The sequence below is a fragment of the Mirounga angustirostris genome, unplaced genomic scaffold (genome assembly GCF_029215605.1).
Source record: "Mirounga angustirostris isolate CCGP_5_RB_7025 unplaced genomic scaffold, mMirAng1.0.hap1 SCAF_12, whole genome shotgun sequence".
NCBI classification, from domain to species: Eukaryota; Metazoa; Chordata; class Mammalia; order Carnivora; family Phocidae; genus Mirounga; species Mirounga angustirostris.
The window spans coordinates 5473513-5487310 of NW_026991720.1; the positions used below are offsets into that span (position 1 = coordinate 5473513).

At 53.4% G+C, this 13798-nt stretch overlaps 1 long non-coding RNA gene across 1 annotated transcript in view; it reads right to left on the reverse strand.

The window, feature by feature from the left end:
- LOC123835153 (uncharacterized) overlaps positions 1-13798 on the reverse strand; it is a 47156-nt gene that overhangs the window by 29509 nt on the left and 3849 nt on the right. Inside the window, exons 3-4 of the long non-coding RNA XR_010406695.1 lie at positions 13526-13606; positions 366-4139 (exon numbers count right to left, since the gene is read on the reverse strand). This is a non-coding gene — a long non-coding RNA (uncharacterized LOC123835153). The remainder of the gene's footprint in view (positions 1-365; positions 4140-13525; positions 13607-13798) is intronic.

Below are 13798 nucleotides of genomic sequence, written 5' to 3' on the forward strand. Positions count from 1 at the left end.
CAGGCTATTCCAGTCCAAGTCTGTAGGAACAAGGCCCCCATTCATTTTGTTTTCAAGCTCACTGGGTGCCTCCAAAGTGTAGCCAAGAGGAAGAACCACTGCATGGGCGAGAGAAACATTGATGGAGCAGGAAAGAGAGGGAATGATGGCTCGAGGAGAGCAGAATGGCGGTTGCTAGCAAAGAGAGAGTCAAGAGTCGTCTGTGGGAGTCGCTGCTGGTAGGGGGTCCGTGGGGGAGGGAGCCTGGCAGAAGTCCCCTTCTGACTGTCCCTTTGCTGGAGAAGTAGGAGGAAAGATTACTGGCTGGAGTGAGGGGAGGGGAGAGTCTGAAAGGGCTGTGGAGGGGAACGGGAGAGGGAAGGTACCTCGGAGGCGCGCTGTGGTCCCAGGCAGTGCAGGGGTCCCTGTCGCTTGTAGCCGGTCCCTCAGGGTGCGACCACAAGGCCCGGCCACCCCCTCCCTGCTGCTCCGTGGCTCTGGGTGTCTGCCTCAGGGCCCCACACACCTGCTGGAAATCCAGGCTGTCCGGTCCTGGTTGAAGCTCTCTGGCCCTTGCTCCGGCACCATCTTGACCACAGTTAGTGTCCCGGATCTCTATGTCTTCATCTGTGAAACAGTGACAGGACCCTCCACCGAAGGACGTGTGAGAGGTCACAGGTGGGCCGAGAGCACCCAGCACAAAGCTGTCCCACACAGGCACATAATAAATGTTAGCTCCTGTGACAATTCCCGCTGGTCAGGGACTGGCTGCATTCCTCCACGAGGGCCCCTCTCATCTCCTCTTGGTGGGTGTGGGGCCTGCACTTTTTCCTGTATGTCCTCCAGGGAGCACGGTCCGTGCTGGCCGCGTGGAAATGACGTGGTCAATAAATGCCTTTGGCCGAATCATTAGCTACTTCCTGAGCGCCTGTCTGGCCGAAGCTACAGGGTCATCGAAACCAAGGGGAAGGCAAAAACGAGGTGCCAACAGCAGCCTGTTTGCCCAGCATCTTTTCCTCCACATTCCTCCCCAATTTATACACTCTGATTCTGATCTTCGCTGCAGTTATAAATAAGATGGGTGATCTGTACCTCTCCTACTCAGGAGAAAACCATCTGAGATCATGTACAGTAAAAGGCACAATATAATAGAGCCACTAAAACAAGGATCAGAAACAGGACTGGACAGCAAGCTGGGGGGTAGCACCAGAGACCCCGGCACCGCAGAGAGCCGAGCGTCCTGATCTCTGCACTTCCTGAGGTTGAGGAAGGGTACCTGCCTTTCTGAAGACAGCACTGCTAAATTTGCAGGCGTATATTTGTGAATTTGTGATGAACTGTGATTTTTTTCCTACGTGTTTTGGAAAATGCTCTTTATGACCCAACTTCCTCTGGGCTGGGTGGGAGGTGGGCACTGGTTTCACACCCCCCCCAAAGCCCACTGATGGTGAAAAGGGTGGGACGTTTCTGTCCCTGGGCTAGTTAAGAACAGCCTCAGGGGAAAGAGGCACCCAGCCATCCTAATACTGTAAGGCAGGAAGGCTGGGTTTCGGGGGTCCTGTCTGTAAACCTCCAGGATTGCCTGAAGTGGAGGGCTGTCCTTCGTGAGGAGCCTGAAGACCCCGTCCCTGTGGGAGGAGGCCACAGCACCGGATGGGGAGGGGCCAGCCTGGCACCATTCGATGGGGGCTGTGACGTCACTGCAGATTCTGTAACCAGAAGGATCGCGCGGGGCCCAGACATCCTAGGGCCGAGGCCCACGTCCTGGTCCCACGTGGTCAGCTGCCTCTGCTCCAGCTGGACGTCACTCCTGCCCGGGGTCTCTGAAACGCCCCTCCCAGCAGGCACGACAAAGCAAAGGATGACAGTTTCACAGGCTTCTCTGACACACGGGACATATGGGGATGATGAGCAATTTAGAGAGGGCTTCACGTCCTGCAAACTGCTGGCCCACACACCTCCTCCTTCAAGGCTCAGAGCAAAGGGCCAGGTGAGGCAGATGCCCACTGTGCAGATGAGGAAGCTGAGGCACGCACGGCTGTCGGTGCTGGGGTGGGAGCGGGTGACAAATCTTTCCCCACCAAAAGGGGAGACAGAGCGGGGGCCTCGGAGGGTCCCGTGATGGGGTTGTTGCTACACTCAGCTCACACACTGCAGGTCAGAAGGAGTCCTCCGGGAGGCAGGGCACAGCCACCGGGCGCCACCAAGAGCACAGCTGGTCCCCAGCCGGCTGTCACACCAGGGGCTCCCCGCAAAGCCGCTCTGCCAGATGACATGATGTGTCACGAGAATGTGCTAATTCTCTGGCCTTGATTGGAGATGAGACACTCTGCCTTAATTAAAATTGAAGCTATGGGTGCTAAATGTGGCTGTTGCTAAATGTAAATTGTCCTTGATTTACATTTGGAATGGGTCCTCCTGTCCCCTTCCTGTGCATTAACTTTCACATGGTAAGATCTGCGTTTTGTTTTTTTTTTCTCCTGAGAGCTATTAAAGGACCTTCGGAGTTAGAGGCTCGGTGGGTTCAAATATGGGGCTCGGCCCAAATCCCCAACAGACTGCGTCTCTCATAGCCTCTGGTGTGGTCCCCGTGCCACTCGGGCTGGTTAAATCACAGAGTCAGAGCCTTGAAGACTGACCATAACAGAGCATCGAGTCAGATGCTGGGCATGGCTGGGCCCCCGATAGCTGGGTTTTTCGGAGGCCTGCACCCCTGTGATCCGGTCCCCTCTCAGGCAGGCCCTAACCCCACGTGGAGACGTGCCGTGTGCTCTCTACCCTGAGGGCTGAGGTCAGACCCTACTTGGTTCCAAAACCAATCGGGGCAGTCTTGAAAAATACAGCAGAAATAGCCTTTTAGCCAGCAACGGGAAGCAGCAGCTGCCTAAAATCCTTTCACGGAGCCAAGTGGGAAATACACATAAATCAAGGGGGCAGTTTAAAATTAAGTGCTAAGGGGTACAGCGCCGCCCGTAGATGGAAGAACGCAGCAGGGTAGGGGGTGAGCGAGAGCCCGAGTGTTCCAAGGGAAATTTGGGTGCCCCGACAGGGACAAAGGGAGTGGTGGGTACGTGGAGGAGAGGGGGAGGGGGGCTTCCAGGCAGGAGAGGACGCAGGACAAAGTGCAGGGGGGCAGCCGAGAAAGGTGTGTGTATCAGTTTCCACGGCTGCTGTCACAAGTGTCACGGCCTGGGTGGCTCATAACATAACTCAGTCCCTTGCAGTTCTGGAGGCTAGAAGTCCGAAATCACGGGTCACCCGGGCCATCAGCAGAGCCCACGAGGCTCTCAGGGAGGAGGTGCTCGGTGCCTGGCTCTCAGATCCTGGTGCTGCATCACTCCGACCAGTCTCCACCCTCACGTGGCTTCTGTGTGGCCTCCGTGCGCGTGCGTCTTCACAAGGCGTTCCCCTCGCTGCGTGTCTGTGTCTCCTCTCTTCTCATAAGGACCCCGTCATCTAGGTTAGGGGCCACCTTGATGACCTCCCCCTAGTTAACCAGATGACATCGGCAATGACCCAATTTCCAGGCAAGGTCACATTCACAGGTGCCAGGCATATGGTTTCAACATGTGTCTCTGGGGGATACAATTCAACCCCCATAGCATGCTCATGGGCCACAGAGGCCAGCCTGCCCACCTCCTGGGGGAGACACTGCCAGGTAGAACTGGGGAATGGGGCTGGGGGAGAGCTAGGGCAGGTGGGGCTGGTGGCCTGGGAGGGGGTTGATGAGTCCACGGCAGTGGTGGGGGTCTCAACAGCGGGAGTAAATGCAGCATGGAGGTCATGACCAGCCAGGGGAGAATCCCAATGCAGGAGCAATGGTCTGGAGCACGGCCATGCCAGCTACAGCAGGGAACCATGCTCCTTTTGAGAAATAGGCTCCTGGTAGAGGGAACACTTGACCCTGGAACACCAACTGTGCATGCACCTGGAAGGGCCCCCGGGGGACCTAGGGCCTATGGGACCCACCGAGTCACAAGGCTGAACAGACGAGCAGCAGTCCGTTGCAAGAGGATGGAGGCTGAGCAAAATCACAGGGCGTGAGGAAGCTGCACGAGCTGGCATCTCAGACTGCCGCGTCACTCACAACGGTTTCACCGGCAGCCCCCTACCAGCCCGCTCCTATGGCCATGTGGGGAGTGGGGCGTCCTATATGACCACTGTAAGGAGCAAATAAAAAAATCCCAGCTTGACTGACAGATGGCCATCTTGGGGGAGGAATCTGAAAATGTTCGGCAGCTGCGTTCCAGTCATGTTCCGGGGCAGCCCTGAATGACCCAGGCAACAGCTCTTCCCAGTGGGCATGTGCTCACCCACGTGTGTGGAAATCTCTTTCCAGACCAAGGTGCCTGGGCTGTGGCCAGTGGCCCAGCTAGCTGGTTAGGGGTCTGGAAGGAAAAAGGCTGGAGGGTCAGGGACAGAAAGGTCTGGGGAGAGGCAGGTGGACGGACATATGGGAGCGGACACAAGGTGTAAAGATGTTTGAATCCCATGTTGGTGCCCACCAGAGAGCACCTGCCGTGCAAGACCCTGGGGACAGTCAGAGGAACGCATGGCCTCTGAGGCTAAGCAGGAGGCTCTTGGTCCCCAGAGAGCCAAGTGTGCAAACTGCCTCACTGGTCAATGGCAGCTAACCTTTGTCACCAGCCACCCCGGGACTGGCGAGGTGGGTACATGAATGGAGCAACCAGAGTGGCAGAGAAGGAGGCTACGCGTGGGCCTGACAGCAGGACTCCCATTTATCTAGCAACTGCCCCCTCGGGATTTCCAGTCAGTCAGCCACTGAGACTACTGCTGACCCCAGGCGGTGCTATTCCTTGAGGAGACCATCTGCCTGGTAGCAAGGTGGCCACATTAAGCCCCTTACATCTCGGAAGGGCCAGCAGTTCATCTTACAAGGATAGATACCTATTCCAGGTGTGGATTATGTCTTTCCTGCCCACAGAGCCTCAGCTAGCACCACTGTCTAGGGGTTTTATGGGACAGTGGCCAAGCATGGACTCCACACAACAGAGCATCCAACAGATCACTTTACAGCTAAGAAGGCGCAGGAGTGGGGCCATGACTATAGGGTGCACTGGTCTATCGCACCATCCAGAGGCAGCCAGGCTCACAGAGAGCCGGGATAGGGGATTGAAGGAGTCCCTGAAGCTCGGAGGGGATGCTGTGCAGGGTTGGGAAGGAACACCTTGCAGGTGCATCGTGTGCTTTCAATCGGAGACCTCTCCGTGGTGCTGTGTCTCCCGTGGGAAGAACACGTGGACACGTGGACTATGGAGTCGCCCCCGTGACCTGCTGGGAGACTCTTTGCTTCCTGCCCCTGCAACTCTGGGCTCTGTAGAGCTAAAAGTCTGGGTTCCAAAAGAGGACATTCTCTTGCCAGGGGACACAGCCAGGGTCCTACTGAACTACAGGCTATAGCTATCACCAGGACACTTCTGGCTCCGCACAGCCAGGGCCCGGTGGGCAAGGAAGGAAGTCACTCTCCTGGTGGGGTAAGTTGACCTTGATCAGCAGTAGGAGTTAGCGTGCTTTCGTACAATGCGCTGGGGGAGGAAGACACGTGGAAGCCACGGACCTGTGCGGCTCCTCCCTCGTGCGGGCTCAGCATGACTGTGAGCCCTGCAGCCCTGGCCCAAGGACGGTGTGGTTCTAAAGGACTCCGAGCCCTCAGGCCAAGGTCTGGGTCACACGCCCAGGCAGGCCATTTAGACTGGATACTGTGGGGGTTGGGCGGGGGGGAATGGGCACCCATGGGGCACCCAGACCAGCCGCAGCAATTGTGGCTTACAGTTAATCCCATCCATCCCCTTCTAAGTATCCCCAAGAGTGAGAGGAGAGACCTAAGAAACCACAGGGGAGTTGCTCCCTACACATGCACAGAATCGTGCATCCATGTGTTGCAACGGGGGATGTGGTGGCCACGGAGATGACACCCAGCTGTCCCTCCAAAGGCCCTGCCACGGAGGCACCCTTGACTGAAGCCCCAGAGCCTCCCGCTTAGCCTCAGAGGCCGTGCCTTCCTCGGGCTGTCCCCAGGCAACGACATAACACATGGGGTCCACAGTATGTCTTTGACCACTCGTGTGTGTTGACCACCCCCTCCTTGGTCTGGCTGTGAACAGTGCTCAGAACTGTGCTGATCTGAGGCTTTTCCTACCCAGCCCTTTCCACTGTCCCTCAGACCTGGGCCATGGGCTGAGGCTCTCCCCAACTACCGCTGCTCGTTCTCCTCTGCACCCTGCACAGACAGTGCCCCCATTCAATCTCGTACGTGTCTTAATTCTTTTTTTTTTTTTTTTTTAAAGATTTTATTTATTTGACAGAGAGAGCACAAGCAGAGGGAGAGAGAGGGAGAAGCAGGTTCCCCGCTGAGCAAGGAGCCCAATGTGGGACTCGATCCCAGGACCCTGGGATCATGACCTGGGCCGAAGGCAGCCGCTTAACCGACTGAGCCACCCAGGCGTCCCCATGTCTAATTCTGTCTTGGCATCCACCTCCCCGAGGATCCCAACTGACACAGATATGCCGGCAAATGGGAGCCTCTGAAGTTACTGTTTCTTTGTCTAATGAGGGAGAGAGAGATGAACTGAGTAATCCCTGGGATCCTAGCAATTCAGCCTGAAACAGATCCAAGTTTTCATTAATAAGGGTCAGCTGGAGCAACATTCACTGGCTAGTGGGATGTGGACAGACACTGTAATGTGGGAATTTCACTACTGGATCCTTTGCGTGCCTCATCTACGCTGACGATTTGGCTAGATGTTTGCACAAGTATTCCACTGGAAGTCTAATGACATTGGTATTTTTGCTTTTTTGCACCTCACAAACTGCCCTAAATTTACAAAAGGTTTAAAAGGATTTCCAAAATATTTTGAGCAACAGGAAAATCATTCGAGCAAATGCAGATCTTCCCAGTGGACTATTACAATGCTCTTATTTGTGTGCTGTTCGCTTGCTCTCAATGAAAGCAGAACACTGGTAGAACAGGGAGGCAGGGCATTTTGCGATCTCATGTAGCCCTAAGATTAGCCACTTGGTGAATCTGGATGTAAAAACACAAAGAGATACAAGGATTAAAAAAAAAAAAAAAATGAGGATGTGGTAAGAGTAAACCAAAAGGAAAATGGGCTCTTTTTCATCAGGTCTTGGTAATTCTCTGAACCAGAAATCTGACCATTTACATCAACCCAACAACCCTTCCGTCCTGGAGCAGCCTCTCCTCCCAGCCCGGAGGTATCTGGTTACAGAGCCACGGGAGTTTAGCCAGAAATAAAAAGGACTGAATTCTGTCTGTCGAAGCAAATGACCAACGTGCGCTTGATGATGCTGGGTCTTAGCTTCTGTGATCACTGTTTTTTTTTTTTTCTTGCTCAGGTAACTTGAAAAATTACCAGTGGACCTTGATAATCCTAGTCATTAGTAAGCTTAAGCAGGCTTTCTTCAAGCGCAAAGGGCAAAGTTCTTTTCCTATGGGAGAAGATTTATGCACTCCGATCCCATCAGAGATACCAGACCTGCAAGATTATCCAATGCCTCTGCTAGAGCTGAGCCTCTGAAAATGGCCCTAGCATCCCGCAAATACTGTGTGGAGTTGGGAAGCTGACCACCCACATGGATGGCAGGTCTCACAGCCTCGGAGGCTTCCGTTCCCACCGATATCCAGAATGGGCTTGGGAATCAACAGCCTGGTCCTGCAGGGCCTTCGGGAGGCTGCTGGCCACGAGGGCCAGGCTACCTGACCACAGTGAAGACTGTGGCCAAGGTGGCCGAGGGGCAGAGGGGTCAGGCTGTAACAGCCAGATAACAGGCACTCCTGTGGGCTACAAACTCTGCACATACAGCCTTCCCTTCCTTCTTTGCTTCTCTCCTCCCTTCCTGTGTCCCTTCTTTTCCTCCCCACCCTGTTCTAGAAAGAATAACAAAATTAAGTTAATTAAAAGTGAGATGCTTGTTAGTCAAGACTCTTGTCTTGCAAGAGGCAGAAATCCAACCTTATCTTAGGAAAAGATGGAATGTTGTTGGCTCACAGGGAGAGGGAGAGGAGGAAATGGTGTTGGGGTGAAGGGGCCAAGGCTTCCATGTCCCCCCTTCCCTACTCTTTCTGAGAGCCCTACTCTTCAGGGGCCAAGGCTACTGTCCTTTGAGGGGGGCAGCTCCAGATGGAAGCCTTGCAGCCTTGGGGTGGGGAGGAAAGGGGCTTGGTCAGCTCCAGTTAGAATCCCAGGGCAGGGCTCTGTTTGGCTCCCCAAGTGAGGGTGGTTGTGATTGGCTGAGCCGGTGGGCAGGGACCAGAACCGTGAGGCGGAGGGACAGCCCCTTCAGCAGGGGAGGCAAGATCCCCCAAAGAGGAGGATAAAGCAATGAATGGACACCACACATGTGGGTGGGTTCCAGCTTTCAGCGTTGATGCTCTGTGCTCGGCCCACCCATGAGAAAGACATGAGGGTCCATTCCAGGGCCCACGAGGACCAAATGAACCAAGAGTTTAGGAGAAAGACCACTGTGGTTGGTTTTAAGACCAAACAGGAATTTCTCTCTGGAGATCTTAACATACGGCTTTTTTATGTTTCATACTATCACATCCCCATGTTGGCTAGCCACACTCAGCCCCTGCCCTAATAGAATCGAGTCCTGTCTGTCGGGGTTTCAGACACAGCTCTGGTTGGACCAGTTCTAGGTAGAAACAGACTTCTCTGCAGGGTCTCATGCCCTCCTTGAAACACCACCCCCAAATAACTCCATTGCCCTTCTCCCTCCGGAGTCCCAGTGCAACGCCTACCATACTTTCTAAAATCCCATGTGATCCCTTTTCCGCCTTCATAAAATTCCCTCTTTCCACTTGGGCCTTAAGTGATATCTCACTTCCAGGCCTCTGACTCATTCTTCTGTTGTTCAATAATGTAAAAGTCTCTAGAGAGACTTATAAAGTCAAAAACCCTAAACTCACATTTACATCTCATACAACATAATCTCTCTTCAGGGAAGCCTTGGTGCAGAGGTCGTGCACGTGAAATGGAAAGGGGGTGCATGTTGGCATCCCCTTCCCCACCTGTCCCCCCATCGGGACTTAGACAGGCTTTCAGCGCACACAGCTGGGAGGGCGGCTCAGTTCAGCTCCGGGGGAAGCAGCTGTGCTCTCCCGCCTGGTGACCCTGGGGGACGGGCTCTTCTCGAGGGCACCCTCCATAGCCACACACCTTCTGGTGGGTGACAGGCAGGCACCGTGCCTGCAACTCTCTTGGCTGGAAAGACAGAGCAAATTGTGCAGCTGTTGTGTCCCTGGTTCCCAAAGTACTTTCCAAGAGAAGGATCGCTGGAAGGGTCAGACCAGCAGGTCTCAAACTTCAAACCAGCAGGTGCACACGGCCTACCCCAAACTGCCCAATCAGAGCGTGGGGAAGGAGCTCAGTGCCTGAGGGCTGCACTGTGAGAAATGCTACCTCTTCTCTGAGGAGCCAGGCTCTCGGCTGCCCCGGGACCGACGGCAACTTTGGAACAGGCTTCTAGGACATAAGCTCTCCTCTGGGGTGAATATATCGCCTCTGAGCACAGGCCAGGTGGACTTCAGGGGGCCACAGGGCACATGCCCAGGAAATTATGGGTGCTGTGATTTTCCAGAAGAATTCCGGAAAGCAAACAGCAAACATGCCGTTGCTGTGCGCTCTGCTTTTGGGACTGACGTTGAGGAAGAGAAAGGGGCACGTCCCACGTGCAGGTGCTTACGCACTCCCAGACACTCATCCTGTGTTTACCAAGTGGTTGTGCAACGTGCCTGCAGATACACCACCGGGGAGTGGCAGAGGCAAGTGTGAGTCCAGAGCCTGTCCCCTCCCACCACACTCCTCTGTATGTGACAGAAAACCTCAGGAGCCATGGAAATAAATCAGTAACACAAACCACATAAAAAGGGGAAAATCCTGCATGCAAAAAAAAAAGGCAAGATAAACAAAGTCAGAAGACAAAGAGACCGGGAAGAAATGCTTGCGATCCACGGCACTGACGGGGCTAATTCTGTGAAGGTATAAAGAGCCCCTGCAAGCAGGTGAGAGAAAGAGCTAGCTCCAGCAGGAGAAAGGGCCAAAAGCACAGACAGATAACTCACGGGAAGCAAATACGAATGCACAAAAGCTGTTCCTCATTCAGAACAAGAAAACTACACAGTCCAAGTACGAGACACTATTTTCAGCAAATATCAAAAAGTTAGAAAAGCGACTTGGCTGCTGGACCTCATGAGACAGGCCTGCACGCGCCCTGTTGGTGGGACTGCATGCCGTCCACCTAAGAAGGACAGACGGCCTGCCTCTCGAGGTGGACGGTGCAACACCTGCATCACTCGGAGTGCGGGTCCCTCACAACACCACAGTGTGTGTCAGCATTCCAGCACTGGGAGCAAGCTCAATTCTCATCAGGAGGGGACTGCTTAAATAAACACATGTAATAAATAACAAATCACGATCAAGTAAGTTATGCGGCGTTTCTACAGTGGAATACTACGTCGTGGCCAGTTCCGGGAACAGGGCAGCTCTCTGCAAACTGCTAGGCACACCCTCCAGGACATGCTGCTGAGTTAGCAGATGCACACCGCGTCCTTCCACTCGTGCGCGGAAAGGTCCCCACGCGGCGCCTCCCCGCTCTGCTTTCCCGTCTCTCCTCCAACCCCTGCACCTTCTCTGCCATCACGGGGTCCACTGCTCCATATTCCTGGGGAAACCAGAATCCCCCAGCTCCCTGCCCGTGCCTCTGGGCACCCCTCCCTCCAGTCACGTGACGAGCCTCCTGTCACCCGATGGACTGTCCCCCCCACTCCATCCATCCATCTCTTCCCACTTCTGGACTGAAATGCCAGGTGGGCTGATGTCTCCAGCCAGACTTCTCCCTGTGGCTCAGGTATCTTCGCTTAGGTCCCTACAGGCACCTCAGACTTACTACAGCCCAAAGCAGACTCCCCGCTTCCCCGGCCTCACCCTGAGCCTCCCTTCCTAAGAAATAGGATCATTCTAGCTGCTCGGGCCAAGACCCTCAGAGCCATATGTCACCTGTTTCCTTCTCTCAGACCCTGTGCCCAATCTATCAGCAAATTCTGGGGATTCTGTCTTCAGAATATACCCGGAGGCAACTACTCCTCACCGCCCTGCCTCTCCCTTCGTGATCTGAGCCACGGTGTCTCTTGCTTGGGTGACGGTCACAGCTCCTTTTACTCTCTCCTTCACAGAGCCTCCAGGCCAATCCTTCAGAACAGAAGCCAGATCGTGCCATTCTTCTGGCTGATGTTCCCCAACATCATCCCCACATAAAGCCCCACCTGTCCTCCCACCACCCGCAGCCACACTGCCCTCCTGACCTGTCCTAAAATCTTCCCCCGCAGCTGCCCACCTGGTTCCCTCCCTCATGTCCCCCTGATTTCCACTCAAATGTCCACTGGGCTCTGGGACCATAGTCAGGGTGGCCTGGCAGCCACTGAGGGAGGGTCTGGCTGGTGGGGCTGGAGCCACAGAGGAAAGAAATGCTCCCCAAGGCAAAACAAGGCAAGAAGAACCCCTGGCCTCCCTCCTGCTCCCATACTCCAGTCTCCCGAACTGCCCCCCTCTGGCCAAACGTGGCCAGACACGAAGTGGGATCAGTTGGCTAAAGATCCTGGGACATTAATTCCCGGCAACCCAGAGTAGGGGCGGGACAGAGACTGGCTCTAAGGGTAGAGGGAAAAGACCACACAAGAACACCCCCCTCCCCCCTGCAAAAGAACAGATCTTCAGACAGGCTGAAAAACCAGTCTCTCACAAGGGAGTGGTTAAAATGACCCAATTCTCTAGCTATCTCCGTTCTTGGCGAACAAATTATGTCAATTTCTTAAGGCTGCAAAGCTAAAGAAAAGACTCAGAACCAATGATCCTACCAAGATGTAGACTCTCGTCGAAGCTCGGGTTGAAGCTTCTGTGCTCACATCCTAGCCACAAGACTGGACAGGTTGCTGGCCTCGGTTTGACCAGCGTGAGCACGGGGGTCTCCGCGAGTGCTCCATATTAGCACTGAGCCCCACACACAAGCCTGGCTACACTCAGTGTCCTTCCGGTTGTCCCAAGAAACTCTGCACCCATGTCCACAAGATTCTCGAAACCCCTTGCATCATGTGTGAATAAGCTACGATGACAGGAAAGTGTTCTCTCAGGCTGGTCAAAGAACAATGAACTTTGTAATTATGCTTTACTTTTTCACCTAGAGGGTAAAATGCTACAATGAATAGGGATAGAAAAAAACAAAAACAAAAACAAAGTAAATCCTTTTGCACAATGGTGCACTGGGAGTGTGTGTTGCAATGATTTAAAATGACCTTTAGCAAGCCCACGGCACGGCACAGAGTTTCTCTCCCAAGCCCTCATGCAACTCTTCAGAGTTATATTTAGGAACATCTTACAAAATACATTTTTGACCCACATGGCATAAGGAGGATTGTCAAAAATCACCGTGTCCTTGACAGCCTCCTTGTACAACCAGAGCCCTTGAGCTGAGCATCTTGTAAGGCTCTGTCCGTGTACCAAACAGGCATTTATTGATTGTGATATGAAGTGCTAAGGTTCAAGGACAGGGATAGACGCTGGCAAGTTTGTGCACGGGTTTAACTCCAGGTGTGGCTGGGCCGTCTGGGAGGGACACAGCTTTCTGAGAGTCAGGATGGAAACTGCATCTGCGGTGACGGGTAGATGTCAAGAGCTCTAGTCTGTAAAACACCTGAAAATCCAGGACACGCTGGAGCTCCGCTCTCCAAACATGGCCAATCCTAAGGCGCTGTAAATGGATTTTTCCTGCAGTCTTTTGAAAAACCATATCTGACATTCTAGTGGCCAGGTCTGGATATCAGCTGCAAGTTACACGAGCAAATGGTTGAGTCGTGCCGATAAACACCCTCTCATGCAAGTTAATGTTTGTATTTGTACTGCAGCATATGAACTTTGGGGCTAGTAGAACTGCCAAAGAAATTTTATTCGCTTGGGAAATTACTGTAATTAATTTGCATTATTTTATCATTCCCCAAAATGATAGGTTGAGTGAGAGGTCAGAAGTCAGTCATGAGCCATATTCCAAGCTGATAGTGCGTTCAAAGCTCAGAACGAGGTCGAGAACCAACATACACAGACCTTTAGTCAAATCCTGCAGCCCAGGGAGCCCAAACCTACTCCCTGGATGGGAGGAAATGCTGGATCACCAGAACAAAAGTTACATGGGCACTCTACAAAGCAGTTATGAAAGCAGCCATTGGTGGAACCAAAGACTTCATTCCCAGCTAATGCTGTTTACGTGACTACTACCCTTAGTCAAGGAAGGGGACATAATTGCTGGGATTACCTATTCTTTTATTTAGCAAATAGATGCCTCTCCACTGCACAGTGCTGTGGGTCACACATATCCTGCCTGCTGAATCTGTCATTCTTTAGAACTGCTGAGTGTGTGTTTAGGCCCCGAGCCGGTCAAGACACCAGGCTGTTCTCTAGAGAAAAAAAGTGAACAGCAAGTCTGTCCGTTGGGAGAATATTGCCACAGAGCTTACCTTTATCTTAATCCAAAGTACTTGTTGGATTGCACGAGCAGGACGACCCATGGTCAACTGGCATTATGGAGGAAGAGCAATCTGAAACACAGAAAAAGGAGGTGGCTTGTGTGGGTCCCCGTAAAATCAAAAGGGACCCAGGAAAATGTTGTCAAGGGATAGGCCGCCCCAAAGCAGCTCTCCCCAGCTGGTCGGGAGTGCGTCTCCACCTCTACCCTCACGTTGACATTAGTGGCCTCGGTGGCAGCAAAAGCTTTCACAAGGTTACATAAT